Below are 27580 nucleotides of genomic sequence, written 5' to 3' on the forward strand. Positions count from 1 at the left end.
ACTGGTAGATGCAATGTCTGTAAACAGCAGGGACATTTTGCTAGAGTTTGTCCACAGAGAGGTTCCCGAAGATTCCAGGGAGCAGAGGCATCTGGTGGTACTGACCGAGGAACAGATCCAGGATGCACTTGATGATGTAGTGACAGGTATCTGTTCTTTTATGATTTTGTTCCATATGTATTGGGGAGATTCTCGTACATCTTATACATGATTCTGTATGAATTGCATTTATATATGCTTTATTCGGTTGGGTCTGTATATACTGTAGTATTGATTTTTGTATCTTTTGGGGGAAAGATTGATATCAGTGAATTCTATAAATATCGTATACTGCAGTGAAGTGAGAATGAGATTGAGTTATACTGTGTGGTACTTGTGTTGTCTGATTTTGACTGCGTTATTGATATTGATGTGTTGACAAGTACATAACTATTGTAGATTCTTGCCAAGAGATGGTGAGATTCGGACCTGAAATGGCCGAAGAGTGAATAATATACGGTAAGGATTTTTGACTTAAAATTCCTTTGATATCCATATTATTTATGACTCGATGATTATCGAAAGGAATGGAGTAATTCCTTATGTATTCAGTGGATTACTGAAACTGAGCGTATCATGGAATAATTTGCCAGTAGCAGCAGAATTACTAAAGTCTTCCTAGAGAAGATTCCGAGTTTGCTTTATATCAGGGAGAGTGATTTCAGCCTTGATTTGATACCAGGTACTGGTTTTATTTTAGAAGTTCGTACAGAATGATACTGATTGATTTGAAAGAATTGAAATATCAGTCAGAAGATTTATTGGCTGAGAATTAGAGTTACATCTGATTGTGCGGTTCTCTATAAAATACTTCAGTTCTGTTTATCAGTTCAGTTATGGGCGGATGAATCCTGTGTTCAGAGGTATTCTGATGATTTTATGCTCGGTATATTCATGATATTTTGATTACTCGCAGCATATGACCGATTGAATCGAATATTTTATATTGAATATTCTGAGAACTGAGATTACGGTAGATAAGAATGGTTGAATTGTGAATCTGGCCTGAGAGATATTGTATTCAGAATATGTGACATCTGAAGACGATATATCTATTGAGCTGGGTACAGTGAAGTCGTTATCAGTGGCTGAGATTGATATCAGTGTCAGATATTTGTGGTTGTATGAATCTAGCAGGATATTATATACGATTGTTGTATTGAATCTGCTTGAGGCTTGTTATTTTTTTAACTCAGTATTTGATATAGTTTACATATCGTTGAGATTCTATACGGTGTGAGTCAAACCAAAGCTGATTTCACGAATTAAAGCAGTTCAGAAGTTTGATCAGAATGTTCAGAACTCGGTTTCGATAATCAGAACAGGGTATTGATCAGAATATCAGGTAGGTGATACTGTATTGTATGTGAATAACCGACTTGTTTGTGCCGAATATTTCAAATCTGAAACGACAGGTATGATCAGAAATGCACCATCTTTAATTCAACATTTATTCTGATGATAGAAAAATGTAGACTGACTTGAACTGACTGATGTTGGGGAAACAGATGAAATCAGTTATAACAGAATTTGTACTGAAATGTCTAAATTGCCGACAGGGGAAAACAGGAGATTGGTTATATCGATTATCGATTATTGAATAGAAATGAGAGTATATTTCTATAGATTTCGTAATGAAACTACCAAAATCTTTTCAAGATTGGAATGAGATGTGATTGTTATTAATAGATTGCGTGAATTTGCATATATTATTTGTACATGAAGACTTACGGATATGACCAGTCGATGGAGATTTAAGTCAGAAAAGAGGAGAGATTGTACTGAATGCCAAAGTGGATTATATCAGACTGTGATTTTCGTTTGATTTTGTACTTTTGGCAGAGTATACAATAAACTCTTTCACTTATCGTCTATAGATTGACAGATACTTGGAACAACTATCATGGAACTGGAGGATATCCAGGAACTGTAGTGCTGGATTTTAGCACTAGTTGAGGCGATGTGTTGTCACTTTGTGAATGATTGTAAGACAATAGCTATCAGATGAGTATTGAAATAGCATCAGTCGAGGCATTGTACAGTGAGGACTGCAGATTTTCTTCGTATAGGAATAACATCTCCGAGATACCTGAGATTGGATCGGATGGAATCAGGGATATGAAAAAGAAATTGAAACCGATTCAGAGGAAAATGAAGACAGCTCAAAATAAATAGACTGAATATGTCAACGTCGGATGATGACTGTTGATATTTAAAACTGGAAAATTGAATGTAACCTTGACTGGGAGTACCGGATTTGATAATGGAGGATAATATTGATTTATTATGAGTCGGTAATTGGTATATACGGATGTTGTATAGCCAATGTTCTGAGATCGATTCTATCAGAATTACTTCAATTTGTATTATGAGATTATACTTCTTGCATTAATATTCCAGATTGGAGTTAGAGATTCAGGAAAGAAGAATAATCAAGAATGAAGAATATTCCGCTGTTGGAAGTACAGTACAATCATCAGGGCATCGAAGAGGCTACCTGGAAGGCTGAGTCTGATAGGAGGTAGCGATGTTCAGAGTTATTACACTGAAAGGAATTATGATTGATTCTGTTATACATTTTTTTCCTTGTCAGACTTGCTATCGGATTTAATTGCCTGTGATTTCGGGGACGAAATCATATCATAGGGGGGGAGAAATGTAAGGCCCGAGAAATTTATCCTGTTAATCCGAAATGATTTGGGGATAATTGATATGAATGTAGACGGAATGGATTAGACCGAAAAGACGGAAGAAAACATGGAATATGTGCGAGGACAGAACACCTCGCGCATATGCGCGACAAGGAGCCGCGCATATGCGCGTGGGTGGCAGAAGACCTCGCGCATATGCGCGAGCTGTACGGGAAGCCAAAGGGAAAGTCCAGAGAAGTTGGCGCATATGCGCTGATTGGGGCGCGCATATGCGCGAGTGCTGAATGCGGAGACAGTAGGTCTCGCGCATATGCGCGAAGGTGAGGCGCGCATATGCGCGAGCTGCCGAGACACAAGCACCGAGACTCGAAGGTCTCGCGCATATGCGCCGACGGTGGTCGCGCATAAGCGCGAGACGTGTTTTGTGAAGAAGTGGCCATTTGTCCCTTGAACATGCAGGATATATATATACATATGAACATTTCATTTCTTCAGAATGAAAAAGGAAGAGAAACGAGCTGCCGAGGAAAGCTCAAGTTCTAATTTACGGTCTAGTCATCTGATTTGAAATCTGACTTCAGTACCGAGTTCCTATCGACGCAGGCTACAACTGGACGTAAGTTTTGTTACGTTTAGATATGATTTGAAATTATGATATTGTCAGAATTGAATATGAATCATATATGGTGTTTCTGATATAATAAACATCGTATAATTGAAGTTAGATTGAAGAACAGACTGTGTATGTAATTGTTGTGATTTTCGGAGTTGATTTGATTGAGATTCGATATCAGGATTGTATTGTTAATGATTATAAGTTGTACCGATATTGATTATGAATTCTAGTATTACATATGTGATGTTGAGACTGATGGGGTTATCGAGACTGCATTGTTATACCGTCGAAACATCAGTAAATTGATATTGATCAGATTCAGTAGTGACTTCGATTATATCGTGATATCGTCGATATGGATTAGATTGTATCTTGATTCGATATTGATCAGATTATGTTGATTGGAATATTGATCAGACTAGATTTTGAATTGAGTTGCATATTGAGATTGTGCCTGTGCGATATTGTATTTCAGATTGATATGGACAGATTTGACTTCGATACTTCGACTTCGTCAGACCGAGAAGACAAAGGTATAAATTTATGTTGATGTGGGATTGCACAACTCGAGTCCGATTGACTTGAGTTTCCCAAAATCACATACTTTACTTTATTGCATCGATATTTGCAATTGTATGAGGTTGATACCTTTGATTTATTGATTTATGTACTGAGTCATTAAGCGGATACGCCTAATTGTGAATGAGTAATCTTGTGACAGTAGTGCCGGATAGTGATGGAATCGTCACTGGCACATTGCACATTGTCACAGGATAGGATATTGGTGAAAATGTCAAAGTCTGTGACGGTTAGGTCAAGACACCGGACGTTTGGCTATATCGGAGTGGATAGAATTGGAGTTTCTTCTATTACTGGTGTTCGATATGGAAAGAGCCAAAGTCCGTGAATAAAAACATACCACCACCCCGATCGGGAGTGTAGGTGGGTGTATGTTCTTATTCCGATCGGGATCCCTAGATTAGGACTGAGTCGAGTCTGAGTCTGAGAATCACGGAGAGTGATTCATTGCTTGATATTGAATTATGTTCCAGATGATGGTATATGTTTAGAATATAATTTATTGTTGATATTGATTCATGTTTCGAATTATGATACATGCTACGAATATTTGATTCATGTTCATATGTTGATACATGTTATGAATGCCTGTTATATGCTTTTATATTGTTCATATGATTGCATGTATACATGATTTATACTGGGAATGTAATTCTCACCGGAGTTATCCGGCTGTTGTCTTGTTTGTATGTGTACATGACAACAGGTGGGACAGGATCAGGGTCGAAAAGAGAACGAAGCTGGACTAGATAGCGTGGAGATCCGGGCTCAGAAGTAAATTAGGAGTCATCACTGATATGTAGTTGAACCTAGTTGAATTATTGTAGACAACAAGGACTTGTATGTTTATATTAAATATGTATTTCAGATTGATTTACATAACGTTTCCGCTTTGTATTTTAAAAAAAAATTTTAGACCCTGTTTATTATAATTGATTGATTAATTCTAAGAACGAATAAAAACTTTAATTAGCGTCCAGGTCCCCACAAATATTTTGTTATAAGAATATAATTCATGTCTTGTACTGTATTTTGTACAAGTTTAGTAGGCTTATGATTTGCCATATTCAAATAATGTTCTATAGCTTTTCTTTTTTCTATATGATCTTTTATTTGATCTATAAGACCTAAAATGAAAGTTTCGTCATTTGATATAACATTTATTTCTAATCCCATAAAATTTATGAGAAAGATATCACAATCGCAATCTGGATTGCATATTTTGTTTTCTGATATTTCAGAATCATTATCTGTACTACTTTTAGAATATTCAGAAAATTCATTATCAATGATATTTATATAAAAATCTTTTTGTTTTAAATTTTCTTCTGTATTAAGAAGAATATTTATAAATGATTCTTTTAAATCATTGTTTATATTAAGATTATTAATCTTTTTCTTGACATAATACTTATTAGCTTTATGTCCAATTTTTCCACATTTTTAACATACTGGAACTTTAGTGGAATCATTTTTTATGGGTTTTTTTAAACCTTTTCTTAGAATATTTTTTAGATTTTTCTTTATCTTTTAGATAATATTTCTTCCTTTTAAAAGGAAATCTTTTTCTTTTCTTATCTCTTTTAGGATATTGTATTAGTTGAAAGCCTATTTGCTCGCAAAAGTCGCCGATAATATTTTGGTTTTCTTCTTTTTGCATATCAAGTTGTCTTTTTAACTTGATATCGTTGCAAAGAGTTATACCTTCTACAGTTATTTCTGCAGATAAATCTCCATAAGTAAGAATACTCCAATCTATAGAGTTTGTTGGAGATTTAGATTTTAATCTATTTTTAACTCTTTCAGCAAAAAGAACTGGAAGTCCAGAAATAAATTTTTCTTTCCAGAAGTTTGCTTTGCAATCATTTTTGGTTAAGCCTTTTGTCATAAACACATCTTTATACCATCTGAATTCAGATAGAGTTGAACATCTCAAATTCATTAATTGTTCTTGAGATCTATCTAATTGAAGTTCATTGGCTCCAATAAAATTAGATAGAATGGTATAAATCAGTGTATTAACTGCATCTGACTCTTCTCTGCCATTAAGATCAATTACAGAAGAGTTAATAATTTTATTTTTTGCATCTTTTGAGAGATAAAAATCACACCAACCTTGAAGTTGGCTAGTAAAACCAGTAATAATGGCCTGAGCAATTTGCCTATCTTTATTACCTTTTATTTTTGCGGCAGAAGAGTATATTAACATTTGTTTGATAACAGTTTTAATCTGATATTCAGACTTTCCATCTATGTTCCATTCAGTAATGGCTTCACCATTAAACTGAACATAATCTTTCTTTTCTTCAATTTGAAGATCAATAGGTGTTGCCTTTTTATAAAAAGATTTTACAATTGATACTTTATGCGTTTTATTAATCTGCATTTCTTCTTCAGACGAACTTGAAGAATTTTCAAGTTGTTCGTCTTTGGTAATTACAGAAATAGAATCTTTTTCTTTTATATTAATTTTTTGTAATCGGTCTATTAGACCTTCCATAAAATCTTCATCTTTTTTGAAACTTGAAAGAAATTTTTCTTGCTTAAGATTATGGGAAGGTTTTATCATTAATTCTTTAGAACTTTCACCTCTAGAAATTTCTTGTTTTGGCATAGAAAGAATTTCTTCTATTCTAGTGGTTTGATTTCTTAAAGAATGTAAAGTGAGATTAGTAAAATTATTTTGTTGAATTATATGGTCAAAATTACCATGTCCTATTTCAGATTTTATGGGAGTTGCAAATATTTCTTTATTACCCTTTTTAATTTGTAAAGTAGTAAATGGAGGATGAATCTCAAAGGATTCTTCTCCTGTTTCATGAACATATAATTTATATGTTGATTCAAGAGTATTTATAAAAGACTCATCTTTAAAATTTGGAAATATTTAATTTTTGCTAGAAAATATAAAATTTCTATCCTTTGAAAAAATCTAAATTTAATTTAGTTTCCTCGACCCATTCTTCATATCTTAAAGAATATAAAGCTTGTTGTTTTGAGTTTAAACAACTCAAAAACCATTTTTTCTTATTTAGATTTTTGATCTTTTCTAAACTTTTTTGAATAGAATTGTTATTATTAATAACCATAACATTATAACCTATATCAGAAAAAGTAGGAGAATTAGATTTTTTATTATTAACAGAATAACTTCTTTGAAATGTAGAAGTACTAAGATTCAGGAAGATCAACCTTATATTCTGGTTGAGATATATTATCATTAGTCTTTGAAGACCAGATATACTAATATTTTCAAAATCAGATATGGAAGAAGTAGAATTTTTACTTTCTTCTGGGAGTTTAATTCGTAAATGTCTTTGGGATGAGAATTTTATTTTAACATCACCATCTACATATTGAACTATACTCTCTAATTTTCTAGATTCTTCTTTAATGGTAGGAGCAATATTCTCCATCTTCCAGATTTCTGGTAAAGCAACCTGATTCCAATTTATTGTTTTAGGAATCATGATATTACTTTTATTAATATCGGTTATAAAGAGTGTAGTTTCACCTCTTTTTGAACTAATTTGATTAGTATTAATTATAAATTAGAAATAGTTGAATTCATTACTTTATAACAAATTCTATATAATAGAACAACATTTTCTGTTCCATCTATCATGTCAAAGCCTTCAGTTTTTATATTTAATGTGAGAGCTTTCATGATATTTGGATCAGAAAGAGAAATCAGAAAATTAGGAAAACAGCTAAAATGTATCGGTCCTTCACATAAGGAAGATTCTATTATTCCTAATAAAGAATCTTCGAATTTGTTATGCCTTTGATCTCATACTAAAATTAAGGCCGAAGTATTTAAACCTAATCTGGTGAGTGGTTTTAAATCTACTTGAATCATACCCAGATGCATAAATCTATAAGATTTCATATGAATATTTATAAGATTTTGAGATAACAGACTGAAAGAATCATAACCTCCTTTTAGAGGAATAACTTCTTCAATAGTTTTAATTATATAATCAGATTTAAAATTAAATTCAATTGGATCTATATATCTTCGTATTAGAGGATACTGGTAATTTCCAATTTTGAATATTCTTTTCGAAATTTTCAGAAATAATTAATTTTTTATTTTAAACCTTTATTAAGGTTGTTTGCTGTAATAACTTATAGTGTTGTAATAAATAGTGTATTTATTACAACACTATAAGTTATTACAGCAAACAACCTTAATAAAGGTTTAAAATGAAAAATTTATCTTCAGCTTTAAGCAGAAAGCTGTGAGCTCTGCTTCTCGAATGCCTTTAAGGTAATTTTGGATCTTTTCAAACTAGGATATGTGAACCACTGTTTATAAACAGGATTGACTTCTGGTCTTTTAATTGATTTTCAAGAATCTCAATTTGAGATTTAATTAGTTTGATCTTCCTCTTTAGTTTCAACAGATAATTTGCAGATGGCATGATATAATCGAAAGGTGGATCATAAATATAATCATAAGACATATACTTACATTATTTTGCAGAGATATGAGGATGGAATTTGAGAAAGAATGCTTCGAAGTAATAGACTTTGTATTCAGAAAGAGAAAGTAGTGTTTTCGATGTGTTGATCACAAAGGGAACCAACTCCTTAAATAGAACAAAAATCATAAACAATAGTTCACTTATTTCAAATAAAAACATGACACGTGAAAGATAGACACGTACAAACCGATAAGAAAGCATCTACAATAATTTACAAACTTTGAGTAATGGGTTCCAGCTCTTCATCCCATTATGCATTCAATAATGCAAAAATGTCATCTTCTCCATCATACGGATCTTGAGCATCTTGCTCTGGATTGTCTTGTTCTGTCATCGGAGTATCATCCTCAGTCTTTTCTTTTCCTTTTGAGAAGGTAGAGGTCGATGCTTTAGTTGATAAATTTGATTTTTCACCAAATACTTTAGAAAACATAGAAGTAATGGTATTTTTATCCAAATGTTGAAAAATCTCTTTGAGTAATGTAGTCTGGTTTGGGATATCATGATTCAAATTTTTCTTAGTCTCCCTGGCTGGTCCAAGAGCAATTATCCCATGTCGATCATAGATTTTACCTTTTGCAAAGAAGTCTTATTTGCCCCATCATTTTATTAAAATTTTTCTGATTAAAATAGTGGGGAGAATTTGATTTGGAACTTTTCTTTAGCCAATTCTTGGAGTCTATATTCCCATCGTATAATCCATGGAACATTGTAATTTATGGCAAATTGGATCATGACAGTCAATCCATAAAATTAGGTATTTGCTTGTTGAAATTTAATCCATATATTTTTTACAATTTTTTGGAAGAATAGAGGGCATTATCCCCCAAGAAAAGAAGAAGGTTTTGAACCAAGTAGGGATAAACTGATGAATATCATCTAATTGGAATTTTATCCACCAAGAATGTTTACGTTGAGATTTCTCATAGATCAAAGTTGTATCCCAAGCCATGATATAATCATGATAATTAAACATATTTGGCATTGCCTGAAAAATGTTTAATTGTCGAGCTTGACCAAGAGGTAAACCCCAATTATTAGCTGGGATAATTTTCTTTATAATCATTTTAGAAAATGTGAAATCGCGATTGCGATCCATATGTTTTATTTCAACTGACCGATTTCTACCAGGATTGTTTCAAAATAATCCCTAGTTTTTCTTTCCAATATGGGTTGTAAATCTTTAATTAAATAGCTTTGAGCTATTTGGATTGGTGATAGACCTTTTAGGTCTTTATCAACAGGACAGTAATTAAGACATCCTGAAATTAAATAAGGATATTTTAATTCCTCATTTGATCCTTTTAATGCAAATATTGCATTATGATAGTAGTGAAATTCGTAGCAGTTTCATCATCTGCAAATTCTTTTATTGGGTCAAATTTCTCTTCTTCTGTAGTAGCCACATTAGGCTGAGAAACTGTTGCACCTCTTTTAAAAGGTGGTTTGTTCATGGGCTTTTTTTCCGTTGCTGGCCGTTTTAGGACTGTCTTCCAAGTTGGATCCCTGCAAAAATTCTCTAGTTAGTATGTTCAATATCAAAATCAAAACATGCTAATATAGCTTGCCATCTAGCAAATATTTGTTTTGATGCTATTACTTTAACATCTTCTAAAAGAATATCTTTGTCAGATTTGCAATCAACTCTTAATAAAAACTTTTTATTTAAAAGATCACTTTCAAATTTTGTAATACATTTAACAATCGAAAGAATTTCTTTCTTTATTGTTGAATAATTCTTTTGAGTATTATTCCAAGTTCCAGAAGTATATCTGACAAGAATTTCTTTAGATGTATTATCTATTCTTTGTTTAAGTATTCCTCCATATCCAATGTCAGAGGCGTCTGTTTCAACTATTTTAAATGCTTCAGGATTAGCAATAGATAAACAAGGGAGTTCTTTAACTCTTTCATTTATTTTTTGTATTGCCAAAGTGTGACTATTAGTCCATGGTTGAGGATTTTTCTTCAACCTTTGAAATAATAATTTGCAATCTTGTGCGAGATATTTATAAAAATCTCCTATATAATTAAGACTTCCAAGAAATCTCTGTAATTGATTTACATCAGTGATCTTATCAGGAAATTTATCAGCAAAAACAATTGCTCTTTCAATAGGAATCATTATCCCATTTTCAATATAATGTCCTAAGAATTTTATCTTAGTTTGAAAAAGTTTACTTTTTTCTGATTTACTGCCAATCCAGCTTTTTTAGTAGCTTGAATAAATATATTTAAATATTTAAAATGTTGATCAATATTATCGGAATATATAAGAACATCATCTATATAAACTATAATATAATCTATATATGAATTATATATCCCATTCATTATGTTTTGAAATTTTATTGGAGCATTTTTTAATCCAAATGGCATTACATTCCATTCATAATGTCCAAATGGTACAGTAAAAGCTGTTTTATATTAATCTTCTTCTTTTAGAAGAATTTGATAAAATCCTGATTTTAAATCAAAAGAAGAAAATAATTTTTCTTTAAATAATCTATTTAATAGATCTATTTTATTTGGTAATTTATGCTTTATCCATTTTAATGCTTTATTAAGCGGTTTATAATTAATAACAAGTCTAGGAGCTCCTCTTTCTATTTCAGCTGCATTTTCAACATAGAAAGCTGGACAACTCCAAGGACTATTACTTGGTCTAATTAATTCCTTTTTAAGAAGACTATCTATTTCTTCTTTGCAATAATTTAAAAGTCTAGGCCCCATTGCAATAGGCCTTGCTTTTGTAAGAATGTTATCCTCATTAAAATCATCTGTATAAGGAAGACTAACTTGATGTTTTTTTCTTTTCCAAAAGGCATTAGGAACATCTGCACATATCTCTTTAGATATGGTTTCTGAAATAATTTTTATTCTTTCTTGAATTTTATCAGAATTTATTTTTCTTTAATAATTTTAAAAAGAATTTCAACTTTTAATTAAGTAACAAAATTTTCTTTATTATTTACTATTTTTTGTAAAATATTGATTGATTTTAAAACTTGTATTGTTGTAAAGAGAAAGAATAAATCATTTTCTTTAATATTAGTATATAAAGAATATCTCTACTCCTGTTATATTAGGAACACCGTTTTTTCAAATGTTGTTACCTATAAATAAAATTAATGAAAAAGGTTTATATACTAATATTAAAGGAAATGTTGAAAATATGAAAAATATTTGTGTTAAAAATTATAATATTGAATGTTGAAAATTAGGTAAAATTAGGTGTTGAATATTGAAATTAGTGTGTGATGATGTATGTAATGATGAAATTGTTTTTGGATTGTTTTCTAAAGAAATTTTATAAATAGGTCTCCATTTGTAAAGATTTGATACAATTGAGTAGAGAGAAAAATATTATAAAGTGTGTAGTTTGGTAAATTTTAAGAGTTTGAGATTTTTACTTTTTACCATAAATTTTTACTTTTTCACAACACGTTATCAGCATGAAGCTCTAAAAGACCTCCATACTTTTCCAAGCTGCAAACAGAAGAAAAAGGTAACAAAAGTAATAATATTTATTTTACTGTTATTTATTTATTGTGCATATATTTAATATATAATATAATGTTATTATTATAAATAATAAAAATAAATTTTTCAAAAACTTGTTATAAATCCTGGGAGTATGTTAAGACGACATCCCACACTCCCGGTAAGGGATACGACAAGTATAAAAGCCTATAAGGTTTTTAAAAAAAATAACTTATGACACTTCATTATAATAATGTGATATGATATACATAATTATTTAAACATGACTAATATTATACACACCATATTATTACCATAAAATTATACAAATACATACATTTATTTTTTGTACACCAACGGTCATAAACGGTAACAAAACGGCTAGATTTTGCCCTATAAATATGATCTCACAAACTCTTTCAATCACTCCAATTTTCTCGTATTCTCTAAAAATTATTCTTCATCAAATTTTCGAAGAAAAAAGAAGATGGCTTTCTCAAGGTTATTTTTAATTATTTTGGTTATCATACTCACGAGTCTTTTATTTATCGAAGAATATCCTCCTCGTGTGTTTTCTTTATTTTTACAAATGCTTGTACTTGTTGTTTATCCATTACTTTGTATTGCAATATTCATTAACTAATAAAATGCATCGTAATTTTTTAGTACCACCATGTCAAATTTGACAAAGCTCGAATTTGTTGCGCTTGACATTACGAGAAAAAATTATATGCCATGGACTCTCGATATAGAAATGCATCTTGAGTCATTGGGTCTAAGCGAGACCATTAAAGAAAATGGTATATCTTCATCACAAGAAAAAGCAAAAGGTATAATATTTTTGCGTCGACATCTCGATGAAGGTTTAAAATTTTGAATATCTCATCGAAAAAGATCCCATGGCTCTGTGGAAAGGATTGAAAGAAAGATTTGAACATATAAGGGAAGTTATACTTCCGACCGCCCATGATGAATGGAATATGTTAAGATTCCAAGATTTTAAGAAAGTCAGTGATTATAATTTAGCGATGTATCGAATAATCTCGCAGCTAAAATTTTGTGGACATGAGGTTACAGAATCGGAAATGCTTGAAAAAATATTTTTCACGTTTCACGCATCAAATATAACTTTACAGCAAAAATATAGAGTGTGTGAATTTGCGAGATATTCTGAACTCATCGCATGTCTTATTGTGGCGGAAAAGAACAATGAGCTATTAATGAGAAACCATCAGTCCCGACCCACTGGATCAACAACATTTCCAGAAGTAAATGCTGTGAGTAAAAATGAATTTAAACCTGGAAACCAAAATCAAATCCAGAGACAAGGTTTTGGTCGAGGTCGTGCTCGTGGACGTGGACGTGGAATTGGTCGTGGTCGTGGTCGAGGCCGTGGTTTTGAAAACAATAGAGATAGTTATTTTTATAACTCATCTCAAAAAGGCGTCACGAACCATCCACAGAAAAGGCATCATGAGAACATGAGTGTTAATGAAAATCACTCGAAAAGATTTGAAAGTTCTTGTTTCAGATGCGGAATTCCAGGACATTGGTCTCGTATTTGTCGAGCCCCTGAGCACCTTTGCAAGCTCTATAAAGAATCGATAAAAGGGAAAGAAAAAGAGACCAACTTCACTGAACGAAGTGACCGTTTGAGTGATTCAACTCATTTTGATGCTGCTGATTTTATGAATGATTTCTCTGGAAATGATCAATATGTTGGTGGGATAGAAATGAACAATATTGATGCTACAGATTTTCTCAATGATTTCTCTGAAAATGAACAATATAATGGTAGAATATAAATGTACAATAATTTATTTTTCATGTACTCATATAATAATGTTTTATTGTACAATTATGATATGTGTTATATTTACATATGTATTGTCAGTAATTTTATTTCATTGCATATTTTTTTGAAGTTCAAATATGAAAAATGCTATGAGCAAAGCTGAAGTTTGCATATCCGATAGTGGTACAACGCACACTATCCTCCAAGATAAAAGATATTTCTTGGAACTAAAACCAACAAAAACAACAGTGAATATAATATCAGGTCCTGTAGACTTGATTAAAGGATGTGGTAAAGCAAAATTTTTGTTACCTAATGGTACAAAATTTTTGATCAATTATTCTTTATATTAACCACAATCGAAAAGAAATTTGTTGAGTTTTAATGATATATATTCCCATGGTTATGATATTCAAACAATGAATGAAGGGAATGAGAAATATATGTGTCTTATCACATATAAATCAGGAAAGAAATATGTGATTGAAAAACTACAAATGCTCCCTACTGGATTGCATTATACACATATAAGTCCCATTGAATCAAACATGGTAATTAATTATTCTTCAATATTAACCAATTGGCATGATCGATTAGGACATCTTGGTTAAACAATGATGCGAAGAATTATAGAAAATATACATGGTCATCCGCTGAAAGACCAGAAGATCTTTCAGAATAATAAGTTTCAATGTAAAGCATGTTCTCTTGGAAACTCTTATTATAAGACCTGTAACGCCTCAGATTTGATGACTGTCCTCACTGTACCAAGACAAGTCTTTCCAGCGTGCTTATGTCCTCACTCACACGCACCCTGTGAAACTTTCCAGGAGGTCACCCATCCCAAAATTGCCCCAAGTCAAGCACACTAACTTTGGAGTTCTTATGTGATGAGCTACCGAAAAGAAGATGCACCTTCGTGATATGAGTAGTACCAATCAAATCTTTTAAGCCCTCTTCAACTGTACAGTCCATTACATTGAACAGTCTCGGAATCCCTCTCATTCCGGTGTGGGATCGGTTCATTCATGTTCCCTTCACCTAGAAATGATTCGATCCCGCCCACGAGATCTTCGATTTGTCCCGATCTTTGAAACAAGTAATTGATAGATGTGAAAATCGCCTCTAGATCACGCGGTCTAGCAACAATTCATCAACGATAGAAACAATCTCGTTCAAGAGAACCTCCAAAAAACCCGTCCTTGGCAACCCTCGTGATATTCGATTGACAAACGCCCAAAAGATGAATCTTTTGATAAGTTTGATTTGATACAACGCAAAAGTTATAACGAAACTTAAGCTTGTTTTTGAGAGAATTCTCAAAGAAATTTTTTATATAAAACTCAATTAATGACTCAAAAGCTGTTTACAATGATGAAACTTTCGAATATATATTGTCTCAAAACTCAAAAGATATCAAATCTACTTGCCAAAATAATTAAAACTCTAAAAAGGAAAAAATATTCTCGCCCAAACGTAAAGGACACGCACCCCGTGTATGCCTCCGGATGAGGGTCCGTGTACACTCGGCAAAATATTCTCCTGCAAACAAAAGAGACGGACCCCGTGTACAGGTCCGTGCATGGGTCCGTGTAGGCTCGGTTTTCTTCATTCTCGATTGTAAAAGGACACGGACCCCGTGTCCAGGTCCGTGTACACGTCCGCGTAGTCTCGGCCGTCTCTAACAATGCTTGAATGATAATCCTTTGGCTTCCGAACTCACTCCCATGCATCACGAACCTTTCGGCACTTTGCTCCTTGCCCGTGAGCCCTCCTTGATTAATCATAAGTCCCTGCAACGCTACCATGATCGCATCATCCTCCCCTTCTTGAAAAGGATTTGTCCTCAAATCTTTGATACCTTTAAACTCAAGTTTGTATGTGCTATCGCTTGCTCGCTCCATCAACACTGGACTTTCCAGCATCACCATTGTCTTTCCTATAAACTCATCAACTTTTCCACATATCAAGTAACAAATGACACCAAATAATAACAACAAGATATCATTAAGTATCACAAAAATCAGATTTCTCCCCTTCTTAGACCTAGTCAACACCAAAATAATATCCACACACGTGTACGACCATAGTTCACTAGAAATAAGATATAACTGATGCCTGACATATGAATACACTCGACATGTCATTCTCCTGTATGCAATGCATGTACCCCAATCACACTCAACATGTCGTTTCATGTGCAACCAACACATAAAATCATTAATTTTATCAAAGGTAAAAACACCACTATATGCATCACTAGTACGTAACTCATGCAATGAATATAGAATGAAGAATTTATTCTCCTTAAAATTGCACTCATTATGCACATAAAAATTCTTATATTCATTCATGCTCTTTTCAATGCCATCATCAAACATATATGAATCATGCACATAGAACACATTAAATGTACTACCCATGTATTCATTTAACACAACACAAGAATTTAATTCTAATGCACTCAAGTAATTGACATGCCAAAACCTCATCAATTTGACAATCTTTGAACACTCAAAATAACTAACATTTGAATTTAATTCATGCAATATGTCATCATTCTCAATACATAACCCTATTACTTTGACAACTTGTGAAGAATCACAATCAATAATGCCTAAACTTAAAGCATGTGGTTCCTCACTAATATCAAACCCATAAAGTCTGGAAATAAGAGTTAAATCCAAATCACATCTCTTATACCTCACAAGTGCAAATTTCCCATCAAACCCATGAAATTTAAAACTCGCATAATTAATAGGGGAAAATAGCTCATACCTCATAGTTGTTGCATTAACAACTATTTTTACCTCTCCTCGATTGATATGTGGATCAACCCATTGAATCCATCCATCCTCGACAATCACTTGCCTCCTCATCTCGAGGGCGCCAAAGTCCTGCAAAGAAGAATTAATACTGCTCGGGATTGAACCGGCTATATCATCACTAGATTTATAAATCTCATCTTTGTACAAAGGTACTTGGAGAGATTTATACAAAATTAACTCACGCTCATATTCACTCTTTTGGGCCTTTAATTTATTTTCTTTTTCTCTTCTTTTGGCCTCTTTTGCATTTTCTTTTTCTTTTCTTTCTATGGCCATTTCACTCTTTTGATCACTCATTCTTTCGGCCATTTTAAATTCTTTTTCACTCTCACAATTAAATTGCAGTTGATCATCAGTAATTACAACTGAAATAGATGGATCAATAAAGGTACATTATGAATCATAACATGCGTGCAACAAATTATTACTACTTTCTTCTTTCTCCTCCATAGCACACACAATAGAAGAAAATTCACCATCTAAGAATTCACCCTCCACAGCACAACACTCTATGCTCAAGTCAGAAATCAGTGGAGTACCAACCTCCTCAATTCTCTCAATCTCCACTTTAGGTTCAACATCAATGCTCACTTCAACTCCACATTCGACTGCATCCTTAGATTCACATTCGACTCTAGACTCCAGTACATTCACCTCCTCCTTTGTACATTGGCTAATATCATATCCAAACTCTAGACACCAAATACATTGAATATCATAAGTACTAACATTTGAAATTTCAGATGTACCTTGATACCCATGCTTCAAAACTAACTTCGGTCTAGTCTTGACCTTCTTCTCTTCACTCGACCTTCGTGCGGATGTCAAGAACTCCTTCCACGAGTCAATTCCCTGCCTACCACTCGATTCGCACCTCCTATCATCACGATCCAAATGCGATTCTCTATCCCCACCAAATCTACTACCTCGTCTCTTCTCATTAGCACTACCCTCAAGCCTATCCAACCTTTCATGTAAAGGCTTAAGCTCCTTCTCCCATATTCTATCAATCCCCCTTAACATTGTTTGAAATTGAAGATCGTCAACCATTATACCTGCAAGAAAAGGTTAGTATAAAATAATAAAAGAATAAAGTTTCCTCACCACAAATTCTCACTAGTCACTCCAATGAAAATTCACTCGCACTCGTCTTTTTCCCTCACCAAAAAACCTCACAAATCACTCCAATGAAAATTCACTCCACTCAAATATGTTCACTCAAGTGATAATTCTCAAGAGGCGCTTAAGTCTCGTGGCTTCCACGTATCAAACTAATGAGATCAATCCTGTGACGCTTGAAATTCGACTCGCTTAGACCACACAAGAACAAGCAACTCTGAAAATTGACTAGAATGCGACTAAATGACAAGGACAAACTAAACGCTGAAATATAAGCGCTAAAATTCCAACAAACACCCGATTCAAATTTTTTTTTTGGGTGAACAGTACCGTGAACAGTAAATCTGGAAGATGAACAGTGCCGTGAACAGTAAATTCGGTTGTTGAACAGTAACTCCGGCAGATGAACAGTAATTCGGCGTGAACAATGTCGTGAATAATAAATTCGGCGGGTGAACAGTAATTTCGGCTACGATGAATAGTATCTCGGCAGATGAATAGTGCCGTGAACAGGAAATCTGTCGATGAACAGTAATATCGGATATGAATATTACTTCCGATGAACAGTGATTTCCGATATGAACAGTACTTCCGATGGACAGTACTTTCCGATTGAACAGTACTTACGATGAACAGTAACTCCGGCGAGTGAACAGTAATTCGCGATTTTTTTTTTGAATTCAACAAATCCGTAGAAATCGCTACACGAAAATCGGTATTGAAAATCCTACGCAGAATTGAATGGATACGCTTACTTGAATCAAAAACCTTGAGCTCTGATACCACCTGATGCGATCCCGCCCACGAGATCTTCGATTTGTCCCGATCTTTGAAACAATTAATTGATAGATATGACAATGGCCTCTAGATCACGCGGTCTAGCAACAATAGAAACAATCTCGTTCAAATCTACTTGCGAAAATAATTAAAACTCTAAAAAGGAAAAAATATTCTCGCCCAAACGTAAAGGACATGCAGCCCGTGTATGCCTCCGGATGAGGGTTTGTGTACACTCGGCAAAATATTCTCCAGCAAACAAAAGACACGGACCCCGTGTACAGGTCCGTGCATGGGTCCGTGTAGGCTCGGTTTTCTTCATTCTCGATTTTAAAAGGACACGGACCCCATGTCCAGGTCCGTGTACACGTTCGTGTAGTCTCGGCCGTCTCTAACAATGCTTGAATGATAATCCTTTGACTTCCGAACTCACTCCCATGCATCACGAACCTTTCGGCACTTCGCTCCTTGCCCGTGAGCCCTCCTTGATTGATCATAAGTCCCTGCAACGCTACCATGATCGCATCATAGAAGCATGACAGGAGCCGCTCATTGTCCGTGCAACTGATGGCATCGGCGATCATCCCCTGCCCTCTTCAGCCCCGGGCCTCACATGCCCACCAGCTTCCACTTGGTTTGTCCCCGAACCACACAGTACTAAGAGAGGTCGGCTCTGATACCAACTGTAATGCCCAGATTTGACGACTGTCCTCACTGTACCAAGACGAGTGTAAGGCCCGATATTTTATTACTGTGATCTGAGATTACTCTGAAATGATTTATTTATTAATTTAGATGATTATAGACGAAACGGATTAGACTGGGAGAGCCGAAAGAAGATTTGACATGAGGTGCAAGAAAAGTCCCCGCGCACATGCGCGACAAGTATGGGCGCACATGCGCGAGGAAGACAGAACCATGCGCGCACATACGCGGCTTGAATGCGTGCACATGCGCGGAACGTCCAGAGAGTTCGGCGCACATGCGCCGCGGAAGGCGCGCATATGCGCGAGTAAGTGGATGCACGAGATAGTAGGTCTCGTGCATATGCGCGACGATGGGTGCGCATATGCGCGAGCGGTTGAGACACAAGCACCGAGATAATAAATCTCGCGCATATGCGCGGGGCTTAGGCGCGCATATGCGCGAGTCATGCAGAAGGAAAGTTTGACACTTGGTCTCTATATGCGACGTGTATGTATATATATATATATAAGAAACAAGCCAACCTTCAGAAGCAAAAAGGAAGAAGGAAAACGAGGGAAGAAGCTCCAATTCCTTTCGGGTGAGAATTTGAGTGTTACGCAAAATCCGTCCGTTTGTTTTTGAATCCGGACACGGTACTGTTCTCCTATCAACACAGGCTACAACTGGACGTAAGTTTTGTTACATTTAGACACGATTTGAAATTATGATATTTTCAGAATTGAATATGAATCAGATATAGTGTTTCTGCTACAGTAGACATTTTATAATTGAAGTCAGATTAAAGAATAGCCTGTTTATGAAATTGTTATGATTTTCGGAGTGGATTTGATTGAGATTTGATATCAGAGTTGTGTTGTTACTGATTTTAAGTGTACTGATATTGAGATTATGAATTCTGATATTATATCTGTGATGTTGAGATTGACGGGGATATCGAAACTGTTATGCCGTCGAAACATCAGTTGATTTAGAGTGATCAGATTCAGTAATGATTTCGATGATATCGTTGATATGAATTAGATTGTACCTTGTTCAGATATGGATCAGATTATATACTGATTTGAGTATTGATATGAACAGGTTTTGAATCCAATTATATACGGATATTGTATTTATGCGATTGTCATTGCCAGACTGGGTATGGACAGATTGGAATACAAGACTTCGTCTTTGAAAGACCAGGAAGACCAAGGTATAATTCAATGTTTGTTTGGGGAAGACACGACTCAAATGAGATTCAATTTGAGTTTCCCAACAAAATCACATACTTGTTCTGTTTGTACTTTATATTGATTTAAATATATGTACTGAGATAGGAGTGTCGTTGGTAGATACGCCAATTTTCTAAACGTTCGGTGATATCGATGCTTCGGATCAGATTCACTCCGATTGTAGATTTCGATACAGACCAGACCGAAGTTTAGGAATAAGATGTAACGCCGCCACGATTGGGAGAGTAGGTGGGAGACCTGTTACATCTTATTCACACCGGGATCCCTAGACTTAGATACGAGTCAAGTTAAAGAGTAAGAGTCAGATTGTTTTATCTGTATTCACTAATGTGTCATAATTACTGATTATGTGTTATGATTTGTATTAAACTGCATGACATGCATGTATACATGTTTTATACTGGGATTTATCCTCACCGGAGTATCGAGCTGTTGTCTTGTTTTGTATGTGTGCATGACAACAGGTGGGACATGATCGGGGTCAAGAAGATGATGAGAGAAGATGAGTTAGAGAGGTTATTCCGGACTTATTGTAGACTTGGTTTAATACTTGAAATTTAGTAGTTGAACCATAGACTAGTTTGAATAAGTGTTGTACATTATTGTACTTTTATACTGAGATGTATATTAGTTAAATTCCATTACGTTCCGCACTTACATTTTTAAAAAGAAAAATTTTTAGACCCTGTTTATCTTAATTGATAATTAAATCCCAAAGATGATTAAGAAGATGATTAGCGTCCGTGTCCCCACAACAGGTGGTATCAGAGCGATAGATCCTTTAGACTAAGATAGAAGAGCATGAGCGGGGTAGATTGAGTTTTCTTCCCTTGCATGTGATTGCTAGCATGAGATTTATTTTAATGTTGATTTACATTATGTATGCTAGCATGATACTATGATTTACTGCTTTGAAATACATGTTTACCTGATTATCCGATTTGAGTTGGTATTATGTATTATTGAGTATGAATCAGATCTGATTCATGATCAGCAGTAAGATGATCCGAGAAAGAATGGAACAGGTTTGTAGTATTTGGGTTACTAATGATTTTGGTAATCAGATATACCTCCTAGAAGAATTTCAGAACGGGGCAGTACTTCGGTTGAACAGATAGATATATCAGAAACTCAGATGAAAATACAGTTGAAGAGGTTTCAGTCGTTTCAACCGCCGATTTTGAAGGGTACTGAGATGTCTGAAGAGTGTCAGAATTGGTTAGATGACATAGAACTATTGTTTGATTTATTTGATTATTCAGATGAACAAAGAATTAAATTGGTGCTCAACCAGTTACGAGAGGCCGCCAGGAGTTGGTGGATTACAATCAAGGGAGTATTAGAACAACGTGGTACTGTGATCACGTGGGAAGTATTCAAAGCTGAATTCTATCGAAGATTTTTCTCAGTTTCGTGCCGGGAAGATAAAAGAGTAGAGTTTGAGAATTTGAGACAAGGCTAACTGAATATTGAAGAATATGTTGCTAAATTCTCTACTCTACTGCGTTTTGTTCCTTAGATAGCTGGAAATGATGAAGCTGTAGCTGAGCAGCTCATCAAAGGATTGAATTCAGAGATAGTTGCATTGATAAATATGCATCGACCTTACCGTTTTGCTGATACTTTGAGTAGGGCAAAGAGAGCTGAGGTGAGTCTGATTCGACAACGAGAAAGATTGGATGTGATTCCACTCCAAACACAACAACTCCCTCTTAGATTTGATAAAGGCAGTACGAGTGGAAAGCAAGATTTGCTGAAAGCTCGAAAGAAACAGTTTAAGAAGTTAGGAAGCGGACTGAGTGGTTCGTCTAGCTCCAGTGGTTCCAGCCCGAGTTATACTGGAGTATATTGCAGAACTTGCGGAGGGAGACATCCCACAGAGCAATGCCAGGGAGTGACTGGTAGTTGCCATATTTGTAGACAGCCGGGACACTTTGCGAGAGTTTGTCCTCAGAGAAGTTCCCGAAGATTTTAGGGAGCAGAAGACCGAGGAACAGACACCGGACACACCTGATGATAGAGTGGCAGGTACAGTTCTTTTATGATTATATTGCATAGGTATTGATATATACTAATGCATTCCCTACGATTATCTTTGACTGAGTTGCATTGAGATATGCTGTATCTGTTGAGTCTGATTGTATTGTAGTATTGATTCCCTTACTTTTTGGGAAAGAAAGATTGATATCAGAGATTTCTGTGAAATATTGTATACTACAGTAAGATGAGAATGAAGTCGAGTTAGATTATGATGTACTTGTGTTCCTGATTTGACCGCATTATTGATATTAATATGCTGAACAAGTATAGAACTATTGTAGATTCCTTCCAGAAAAATATAAGATTCAGACCAGATAGGGCTGATGAGTAAAAATTCCACGGTAAGGATTCTAGATCTAGAATTCCTTTGATATCTGTATTGTTTATGACTCGATTGATACAGAAAGGAGCAGATGGTATCCTTATATATTCAGTAGACATAATGAAATCGAGCCTAGCATTGGCAGATTTGCCAGTGATGTATGAGTTGGCTGATGTTTGCCATATAAGATTCCAGATTTTTTTTGTATTAGAAAGATAGCTTTCAGAATTGAATTGTTACCAGGTACTGTTTGTGTTTTAGAATTCAGTACAGAATGATATTGAATGTACAGAATGTCACTGAAGGAATTGAAAGAATTGAAAGATCAGTGGAAGAGTACTGGCCAGGAGTTACATTTGATTTAGTGTTTCTCTGTGGCATGTTTCAGTATGTTCAGAGGTATTCTAATGATTTATGCTTATTATATCTATGATATTTTGATATATTTGCAGCATCTGATTGATTGAATCGAATATCTGAAGATTGTATTGAATACTTTGAGAACTGTGATTATTGTATACAGAAATTATTCAGATAAGAATCTTGCTTGAAACAGATTGTAGTCAGAATAAGCGATATCTGAAGTCAATATACCGATTGATTTTGACACAGTTGAGATTGTGATCAGTGACTGAGAACGATACCGATATCAAAAAGATCAGAAATTTCAGAAATGTTAGAAATTTATTTTTTGTCTGAGTTGGCAGATTATCTTATCCGATTATGTTTTGAACTGCTTGGGAATTGTTAGCTTCTAGATAAGTATTTGATACAGATTGTATGGTTTGGGGGCATATCATCTTTGCAGATAATAGCAGTTGATCTGGATAACGTGAAGATGTAATCGATTATTCAAACCGAATCATAGCTGAATTCGAGAATTACGGCAGTCAGAGACTTAACCAGAATGTTCAGAACTTAAATTCGATAATCAGAGCAGAACATCGATTAGAGTGGCAGGTATGTGATTTTTACTGTACGAGACTGATTATCGTATGATGTCAAATGTGTCAGATTTGCACGACAGAATTTGATATCGATATTCAGAACCAAATACCAGGTAGGTATATTTTTTTTAATTTATATTATTAACTGATTTGTTTGTACCAAATAGTTCGAATCTAAAATGACAGATAGTGTCAGAAACACACAATAGTGGATTCAGTTTTCATTTTGGTAACTGAGAATGGATAATATTCGGACAAACAGTTTTGATATAGACAGATTAAATCAGTTATGATAGAAATTTTACTAAAATTTTGGCAGAAATTGTACTGAAATGTTTTAATTGTCAATAAATGAAGACAGAAAGATAGAAATCAAAAGATTTATTACATAATTTGTATAATTCTTACTAGACATGGGGGAGTATATTTCGATGAATTTCGTAATGAGACCACTTCAATACTTTCCAGATTGTGATATGATATGATTGTGATTGACAGATTGTTCAATCTATATTTAGTAGTTGTACAAGATGACGTATACACATGACCAGATGACAAAGATCGATGTCAAAGAAATAGTCAGATTGACCAGAATCTTGAAATAGATTATATCAGATTGTGAATTTTGATTGAGTTTGTAATTGTTGCAGAACATACCATGAACTCATTCTTATATTATCCATCGACTGACAGATAGCCAGAGCGTACTATCCAGATATGAAAAGATATTTATGGAGTTGTAGTGCTGGATGTTAGCACTAGTTGACATGACATATTGTCACTATATGAATTATTGTTTAATGATAGCTATCAAATTAGTATTAAGATAGCTACAGATGAGACATTGTACAGTGAGTACTGTGGATTTTCTCTGAATGGGAATGATATTAGGGTGATATTCGAGATTGAATTTGATAAAAGCAGAAATCTGACAAAGAAAATGTAGCTATTCAGAAGAGAATGAAGATAGCTCAGACCAGACAGACTTAATATGCCAATGTCGGATGGTGACGATTGGTATTTGGGGCCGAAGATTTAATATATCCATGACTGGGATAAACAGATTTGATAACAGCTGATGATATTGATTTGTATGAGCTGTTGATTGGTATATACGGATGTTGTATAGCCAGTATTGTGAGATTGATTCTGTCAGAGTTATTTCGAATGGTATTATGATATTATGCTCTTGAATTATTATTCCAATTTAGAATCACAGATCCGTACAAGAAAGATATTTCAGAATGAAGACTATTCCATTATTGAAAATACAGTAAGTTGACAGGGCATCAAAGAGACTATCTGAAAGACAGAATTTGTCATGAGACTGAGATTTCAGAATGATTTTATTGAGATGAGTTTCTGATTAAACTCTATTATACATTTCTTATGATATATCTGAATTGAGTGCCTATGAGTTCGAGGACGAACTCAGATCTAAGAGGGGGAGAAATGTAAGGCCCGAGATTTTATTACTATAATCTGAGATTAATCTGAAATGATTTATTTATTAATTGAGATGATTATAGATGAAACGGATCAGACTGGGAGAGCCTAAAGTAGATTTGACATGAGGTGCCAAAAAAGTCCCCGCGCACATGCGCGACATGTATGGGCGCACATGCGCGAGTAAGACAGAACCATGCGCGCACATGCGTGGTTTGAATACGCGCACATGCACGGAACATCCAGATAGTTCGGCGCACATGCGCGAGTAAGTGGATGCACGAGACAGTAGGTCTCGCGCATATGCGCGACGATGGGCGCGCATATGCGCGAGCGGTTGAGACATAAGCGCCGAGATAATAAATCTCGCGCATATGCGCGGGGCTTGGGCGCGCATATGCGCGAGAGGTTTTTTGGCAAATTCTGGAGAAGCCACGTACAATTTACATGCAATATATATATATACACATATATCAACTTTGGATTCAGAAGAAAGAGGAGGAAATCGAGAAGCTCAGAATTTCTTCGAAGAATACAAGTGAGATTTACGCAAAATCCGCCCGTCCGATTTTAAATCCGATTTCGGCACTATTTTTCTATCAACGCAGGCTACAATTGGACGTAAGTTTTGTTACATTTAGACACGATTTGAAATTATGTATATTGTCAGAATTGAATATGAATCAGATATAGTGTTTCTGCTACAGTAGGCATTGTATAACTGAAGTCAGATTAAAGAATAGATTGTTTATGCAATTGTTAAGATTTTTGAAAAATATTGATTGGGATTTGATATCAGAGTTGTGTTGTTACTGATCTTAATTGTACAGATATTGAGATTATGAAATGTACTGATACTGATTATGAATTCTGATATTATATATGTGATGTTGAGATTGACGGGGATATCGAGATCGTATTTTTATGCCGTCGAAACATAAGTTGATTTAGAGTGATCAGATTCAGTAATGATTTCGATGATATTGTTGATATGAATTAGATTTTACCTTGTTCAGATATGGATCAGATTATATACTGATTTGAGTATTGATCAGAACAGGTTTTGAATCGAATTATATACTGATATTGTATTTATGCGATTGTCATTGCCAGACTGGGTATGGACTGATTGGAATACAAGACTTCGTCTTCGTCAGACCGGGAAGACCAAGGTATAATTCAATGTTTGTTTGGGGAAGACACGACTCAAATGAGATTCAATTTGAGTTTCCCAACAAAATCACATACTTGTTCTGTATGTACTTTATATTGATTTATATATATGTACTGAGATAGGAGTGTCATTGGTAGATACGCCAATTTTCTAAACGTTTGGTGATATCGATGCTTCGGATCAGATTCACTCCGATTGTAGATTTCGATACAGACCAGACCGAAGTTTAGGAATAAGATGTAACGCCACCACGATTGGGAGAGTAGGTGGGAGACCTGTTACATCTTATTCACACCGGGATCCCTAGACTTAGATACGAGTCAAGTTAAAGAGTAAGAGTCAGATTGTTTTATCTGTATTCACTAATGTGTCATAATTACTGATTATATGTTATGATTTGTATTAAACTGCATGACATGCATGTATACATGTTTTATACTGGGATTTATTCTTACCGGAGTATCCGGCTGTTGTCTTATTTTGTATGTGTGCATGACAACAGGTGGGACAGGATCGGGGTCAAGAAGATGATGAGAGAAGACGAGTTTAGAGTGGTGATTCCGGACTTATTGTAGACTTGGTTTAATACTTGAAATTTAGTAATTATACCTTAGACTAGTTTGAATAACTATTGTACATTATTGTACTTATATACTGAGATGTATATTAGTTACATTCTATTACGTTCCGCACTTATATTTTAAAAAGAAACATTTTTAGACCCTGTTTATCTTAATTGATAATTAAATCCCAAAGATGATTAAGAAGATGATTAGCGTCCAGGTCCCCACAGTTTTGTTCCTCAGATAGCTGGGAATGATGAAGATGTAGCAGATCAGTTCATCAAAGGATTGAATTCGGAGATAGTTGCATTGATAAATATGCAGCGACCTTACCATCTTGCTGATACTTTGAGTAGGGCAAAAAGAGCTGAGGTGAGTCTGATTCGACAACGAGAAAGATTGGATGTGATTCCACTCCCAACCCAACAACTCCCTCTTAGATTTGATAAAGGCAGTACGAGTGGAAAGCAAGATTTACTGAAAGCTCAAAAAAAAACAGTTTAAGAAGTTAGGGAGCGGACTGATTAGTTCATCTAGCTCCAGTTGTTCAGTGGGGACCCGGGCTCTAACTCAATTCTTTTTGGGTTTAATCGGATTCTTGTTCAAAAATACGGGTCAAAATTTTGCTTTTAACATTAAATCAAATGTTTACAACTCAAGCACAAGATAATTTTATATTCATTTCATTACAACAACATAATATACATGCCTCGTTTTATTCATATTCTACAAACCAGTAATTAAATACAGTACATTTCAAAAGTACAACTACTA

This window comes from Primulina tabacum, chromosome 13 (genome assembly GCF_025594145.1).
Source record: "Primulina tabacum isolate GXHZ01 chromosome 13, ASM2559414v2, whole genome shotgun sequence".
Taxonomy (NCBI): domain Eukaryota; kingdom Viridiplantae; phylum Streptophyta; class Magnoliopsida; order Lamiales; family Gesneriaceae; genus Primulina; species Primulina tabacum.